This window comes from Trachymyrmex septentrionalis, unplaced genomic scaffold, assembly GCF_001594115.1.
Source record: "Trachymyrmex septentrionalis isolate Tsep2-gDNA-1 unplaced genomic scaffold, Tsep1.0 scaffold8, whole genome shotgun sequence".
Classification (NCBI taxonomy): Eukaryota; Metazoa; Arthropoda; class Insecta; order Hymenoptera; family Formicidae; genus Trachymyrmex; species Trachymyrmex septentrionalis.
The window spans coordinates 785,541-792,972 of NW_017305987.1; the positions used below are offsets into that span (position 1 = coordinate 785,541).

Here is a 7,432-nt window from a genome sequence, read left to right on the forward strand (position 1 = left end):
AAAATTTACTTTTAAGTTTTTTATTACAATGATTACGTATGATTGTTAGTTATAACTTATTATATTACTAATATATTATCGATCTTTTCACACGATTTCTCTTGAAAAAAAGTACCGTTAGTATTACCATCTGCCTTCCAAATTCTAGATCTAATTAAAAATATTTTTGTCTATCAGTTATATTTTAAATTGCGCAAGATCTAATTAAATTTCATGTCCCATTGTTAATTTAATGTCCCATTAAATTTCAAATCCCATTAATTATGAACAAACAAAAACATCAATTTCTTTTATTATTTATGCATGTTAAAACCAGAAAATTTCTCGAAAATGACAACGTTTGTAAAACGTAAATTGTAAAACGTTTTATTTATATTCGGCATTTGACAATTATCTCATTTATAAATTATCAATTAATGTAATACGATCAGTCTCGTTTACAATTACAATTGATTACAATAATAAAAAATTAGTTATTGACTTCATTTTTTACAGGAATGCTAGGACTATCAATGTATATAAACAAGTATGTGTGAACTCTTTATATTAATGTAAATGATTAAAATCGTTACATAAATAATTGATTAAAGACAATAAAACCGTTTTATATATAATTTGCAATTACCATAATTATTAGAAATATTACGTTTATTTGTAAGCAAAAAATCTCTGCAATATACTTGTAAAATACTGCGAAGTATATTTTCTGTGATACTACGATATGCAAAGATAGTATAATATTATTGCAAGTAACAAACTAACTAGTGTTTTTTTATGCTATTAATTATAATTCAGATAAAATGATATTTAATTATAATGCAAAAAGTTTACATTCAAATTTGTTTCCTAAATAGAGAATCCAAAAATAAAAGCATTGTTTTATGAATGCATGTGTAAATTTAAACAGGGTCAAATAATAAAATAGTGTAAAACAAAAAGTAGAAAAGTAGATAAAAGATAAGGATTTGTGGAATTTGTTGTAATCAAAGTAAAACCAGGTTCTATTAAGTCCGATATATCTATCCGTCAAATTGGGAACAGTAATGTGATCTTAAAAGAGATAGGTGCGTTAAGTGAGCTCAATAAATCGAATCTGAAAAATCTCCAAATCCTTTGATACGAAATTTATAACTCTACTCAATTCTGTATATATGTAATAAAATATATATTTTAAAATATTAAATATTGTAATTAATCAATGTAGATATATGCGACATTTGATTTCTTTTTGTGGACATTGTGTAAGTCGAATAATTCAAAATCTGTATGATATATATATAGAGCATATTATTAAACAAAATATATTTCTTCTTTTAACACGTGTTGGCATTTGAGAAGATTCATCATTCACATCTGCGAACAATTCCGCGTTGTATCTATTATTTTCATGAATACATGCAGATTTTAAGAACTGATGTTCTGCTTTTTTCTTGTTATAGCAAGAAATAAACGCGAAAAGATTTTTATTTTTATCAAAGTTCTCTCTTTAATATCGTAATTTTGTCCTTAATTTCCTGTAAAAGTATGGTCTTTTTCAACTAAACAACTGGTGCAAGCAGATAAGATTCAATATTTTAAAAAATGTTTAATATTCATGAAGCAATAATTATTCATAAATTAAAATTGATGAATTATATTTTTTCCTCATCCTTTTTTTTGGTGTTTCTTATGATATTTCATAAATTCTCTCAAAATGTAGTTATAAAATAAAATAGAATTTTATTCACTTCAGATATTCAAAAAATAGTTATATCATTTTTAGCGAAAGATTTGCAGAAGTATAATCGATATTGCTATGCCGGTACAAATTGGGAGGTAATTTCTTTATATTATTTTTTTAAATTACAATATATATATATTTTTTTATTTATAATAAAACTGCATATATAAAACAAACCAATGCATTTTTAATAATAAAATTTAGACGAATGTCTAATAATTACAATGCAAAATTTAAATATTCTTTTTATATGTATTTTTCAAAAAGTTCTAATTAAATACAATGAGAAATAGATAAATAAATTTATTAATAAATACTTATATACAAAAAATAAATTTAACAAAAAAAATTTCGTATAAATTTTAGGATTTTTTAAGCAGTTGCTAAAAATATGAAAAGATTCTATGTATATAATTTTATTGCTTGTTCAAATAGTCGAATTGATATAACAAAAAAAAAATAGAAGAAAAACCATTATACGACTCTCTTAAATATAATTTGTGAATAAAATAAGAAAAGGAATCCATCGTACAGTGCCATTTGATACTATCACTTCGAAAATAAAGTTTGAAAATAGACTTCATTCACGACAAAATATAAAGAGAATCGAGAAAGAAAGAAAGAAAGAGTCGCGGGAAAAAGAAAAGCTAGTGAATGCGACGGTTGGGTGATAGGGCAAAAACGAAGGAAAGAGAGTTCTGTGCATGCTAGACACGCTCCACGTTCATTCCTTTCAGCCACGTCCTACGCAATGTCCAAGTCGGAGCTTTATTAAATTCCCGTTGTGTGATATTGTCCAGTCGGGAAACCAGACCGGTGCGCGCAAGCTGACACAGCCAATTATCTCCCAATTTGTGCTGGTGTGATAATCGATACTCCTCCAGATATCGCTTCCAATCTGTATGTACTCTGTGCTATTAATTCTACACAGTATCTCATCGAGTTACTGACACAGCCAGCTAAAAATAGAGTCTAACTCTTCAACCGACCATGACTCTAGTAACATTATTTAATCTTTTTTTTTTTAATTAAGCAATACGTTGTAAATTGATTTTTTTATATTTTTTTATTGCTTTTTAACTTCTGTGAGTTTTGATTTTATACCGGGGATGTTGAAAAATGCGAATGCAAATTATATTCAGAAATATCTTTTTTTCGATAAATTCAGGACCACGTATAACTTTTTCATAGATTTAATACCGATAAGATGAAAATTAAATAAAAGCTAAATTAATTTGAAAGAGATATAAATTTGCATGCAAATTAATTAAAGTGAAATTTTTATTTGAAAAATATATAGATTAAGTAAAATAATTATTGACGTAAAAAATTTGTGTCTTGTGAATTTTAAATTAATATAAACTTTTAGGTGTAAATGAATTAAATTATGATTTTTTAAAAGGATGAATTAGATTGTTTATGTAAATTTTTTGTCTTACACGCGCTTTCACACCAGAAACACGAAAGAATTAAGCGTCGTCGTTATGCGACATCGTGTTCCGCGAGAGACGAAAATACGGGCGCTCGTGTATCTTACATGAAATAAATACCTAAGATTGGACGTTGCATCGAGCCCCATGAATTTTTCATCTCCAATATACAAGGCTACTCGCACGAGACGGCCAACGTGTTCTATCTCCTCATACAAGCTTCGCCGAACGTCTCCTATATTACATTAGATGACGCCGATAGACCTTTGACAAAATGAACACGTAAAGAAAATTATATCTGTTGCACTTATCGATTTATATATTGATAATAAAATTTGCATAATTCTCTGTATATGTGATAACATTAATAAAGTGTGGCTGACAAAGCTTAAAAAATAAATTAGATTCACATAATTTGAAATATCCACTAATCGAGTGTGAATATAAGCGCAGAAAGGATTTTACAAAATTGAAACAATTTCGCAAAAATCGTGGACTACCAATTTCAGTTAGATACAACTGCAAAGCTAGCGGCTTCCACTGAGAGTAAGCTTTCCAATAACATTTTTGCGCAAAAGAATGGCTCCGCTAGAGGATTGCAAGCGCGATTGGCTAGAATAAAATTTTTCATTTTTTTCTAACTGGATGCTTTAAATCTTTTGAATGCGTGTAAATGCGTATTTTCAGAAAATTACGGAACGTTTATTTAATTAAAATATCGAAATAGCACTATGTGATCGACGTGACATAAATTGTGTGTTCAATATCAATATGTAGAATTGCTAAATATTCCGATTTTCATAGGATTGTAAATAGGATTTTGATACGATTGAATTCAACTTTGATGCCGTATTTACGGCCATCCAATAATTTATATCAAATATCGCATTTATACATAAATAAATTAATTAATGTCAAAGTAAAAATTTTTGATTCTAATAAATGTTGGATCGTACAAATAACCAGATTATAACAAGGTAATAAATAGCTGAAATAATAAATAATCGAGTGTGATAAACAACACGCGTTATTATCTATATTAATGGGATAAAATCGGCAATCGGCAATACCACAGAAATCACAAATATGAAAATATCAATTAAGTTGTACGTAAAGAGAGAAATTTCTCCGCCTGTCGATAATGCGCAAATAGTTTCACCATTATTTCGCATAGAATTGTTTAATTTTCGTACATTGGTTTAAAGAAGAGAAATTCACATAATTTACACAAGTAGTTCTTATATGAAACGGCGCGTAGTTAAAATTATATTTGCGCGCAATAAAGCAATTTTTTCCAGTGAATTGTACGTACATACCATAAAAAGTTCAATTTGTGTTAAAAACAATGCTTTTTATTTTTCTAAGACAATTAGTTTTACATCTAGTTTTAATGAGGAACATGTTCATGCAGAAAAAATCCCACACCAATATAACGCGCGTCCTTGGGTTTATTCTTTGTGACTAAACTTATTATACATACTTAAGAAATGAAACGAAATAAGTATATCACAAATGAGTGAAGAGGATCATATTCAGTTAAGATGAATCTTACGGCACTTAAAAAAATATCTGTGTCAATTCAACACCATTCCAATCAGCACACAATATTTACAAAATATTTTTGAAATATTTATTAAATTTTTTTACATTAAATAAATATTTAAAAAACGTTTTAAAATACATTGTCTGCTGGGACGTGACGTCTATCTTATTCTCACCTGTTGATGTTAATACTAACAGCAGCATGATGTGAACATCATGGGAGTTTTGAGTGTTAATATTAACACCAACATGGTGAAAATTATAAATACCGCATGGTGTTAAATCCATCAATATTTTTCAGAGTGTAACAATGTTTTATATAAATTTTTATAATTTCTAGTTCAAGCAAACTGCGCATCAATTATTTGCTGGCCTTGAAATACAGTCCTGTAAAAGCTGGAGTCTGTAATATCACAAATTTAACTGACAAACAATTTAATATTACTTGCGAGAGTATGAATTATAGAATTGTTCGTAATGGGTTCTAATCGGAATTATTCAATCATTCCTTACAGATCTCTATTTCATTTTTTTGGAAAAACGGAATAATTCCGATCGGAATCCATTCCGAATCCAGTTCCATAATGTGACCAGTGTAGTGACAAAGAACAGGTTTTTACTTTCGGACGGGATTATTTTACTTTTGTCACTGGATATTTCGAGCGAGAGCAGACCGAAAGTATTGCAGTGACATTATGTCCAATACATATATCTCTCTCAATGAGAGAGAGAGAGAGAGGGGGGGGAGGGAGGGAGAGGGAAGGGATCGCCTTTTAATGTATTTTGATAGAACACCGCAATTCGACCAGATCAATATTTCAAACCGGGATGCAGCCTCCTGTTACGATACAATCTGATACGGATTACGCGAGGATTTTATTCATTTATTTATATTACGCGGCTGCGGGAGATCGAGCCCGTGCACGCGCGTATTTCATTATCCGTCAAAGTGCATTTCATAAAAAACACCCTTGTCATTTCGTTTCATTTCGGCTTTCGTTCGCGTGTGTCCCGCGAGATTACAGAGGACTCTAAACACAAAATGTCGATTGTCGTACAACCTCGGGTATTACCCATCCATGTCTGAATTCCATCTTTTATTGTGTGTGTGTGTGTGTGTGTGTGTGTGTGTGTGTGTGTATTACGAGAAATATAGATGTGTTGTATCAAATAAAATAATTGCTCACTTTTTCAACAAGCTACATCTCGGGGTCAGATTTTGAGGTAGAATTTAATTTATAATTTTACACGCACTGTGTGTGTATTCTGTTACACGTGCACGCATCGCAATGCATATTTTATACGACGTGCGTTTACTTCCGTTTCTTCAAATATTTTTCCGTAAAATTTTTAATGGAATCCTGATTTCTGATACGAATTGTAGATCGTCTAGAGTGAGGGCTTACGAGATTTTGTAAACAATCCTGGTGGGCTGCAAATCCACGTAAATAAAATGAAATATGCATATATTCCATGCGAATTCGTATTCCGCGTCATTCAAAGTGTCGAATCATGTTTTAATTAACGAAATTAAAATAATATCATTGTGTGCATATCGAACACGACTCCCGTGCATCGCGCCGTTAAAACGTTTGATAGTATCGCGATAATACCAAATGCATTTTACGTCCATGATAAAATAAAATACTGCAATGATGGCAGATATAAAATGATTCGCTAATTGCGATAACGTCATGTTTCACTGTTGCACTAATACTTTTAATTTCTAATATCATCGTTTCATTGTAAATTTTTTGTACAGTCAACTCGATCGCGACACTCTCTTTCAAACGCGAAACGCAATGTAATTGTTTTATATTACTGTAACGTAACACGGTATTATTAACTCATCGGCCATGCTATTGAACGAGAGATGGTTATCGAAGAGCTATTATGACGTTATTGGGTATTCTTGCGTTTTGCATTTGCCCCCTTGGGGCAAATGATTAAAGCATCGATTGCGGAACGCTCGATAATGTTCCGGTAAACGGTCTAATACGCGGGGGTTGTGTTTTATGCATGTTTAAAGACGGAGGAAAGCCACGGTTTTCTGTCGGTTGATTAATGCGATTCGTAGCGGCCGCGCGTGATGATAACGTCAGGATACATCCTCGAGGCGGAGCGGAAGAGCAGGGAGAAATAGGAAGAAAGCGAAAGAGAGGAGGAATGCGAAAGAGAGGAAAAAGGGCACCGGACACCCGATTAATTATTTCAATTTTCCATAGCGATGCACCCGATGAAAAAGAACGGAGAGCATATATCCCAGCATATCCAGCGGCGACTATAAACGGCCGCTTTTATTTCGCCGACCCCGCACACGCCGACCGATCTGCTTTCCATTCTTTTTTCCTTTCTCCTTTTTTTCCTCCTTTTCCCGCTACTGCCACCACAGTGTGGATCCCTACCTAATGGTCCTTTCTCGAGTCTGGACTGGCGGGAACCTGCTGCAACGTTTCGCGCGAGGATCTATTTATCAAGGACCCGGACGGCCGCGCGGCCAGCGCGAGATAAATAATTCCGCTTCGCCCGTTGGTATCGCCGCGGACCATTTCCGCTTTCCCACTGCACTTATTTTCCATCCCACTCGTGGAAGGAAAAGCGCGCTTGCTAAGGACATTGTTTAATCGAAGTATGCTAATGAACACGTTTCCAGGACGCGAGACCGCACCCGTGTTAAGAGTACAGCGTTGTCTGTTGAAAATCACGCGTCGTAATGGATATCTACCTCCGGATCTCTCTG

General features: G+C 32.3%; 1 protein-coding gene across 1 annotated transcript in view; it reads right to left on the bottom strand.

The window, feature by feature from the left end:
• Positions 1-3,408, bottom strand: part of LOC108754583 — a 12,256-nt gene extending 8,848 nt beyond the window's left edge. Inside the window, exon 1 of the mRNA XM_018497017.1 lies at positions 3,271-3,408. The gene's annotated coding sequence lies outside the window, so the exon portion shown is untranslated. The remainder of the gene's footprint in view (positions 1-3,270) is intronic.
• Positions 3,409-7,432: the final 4,024 nt, after the last annotated feature.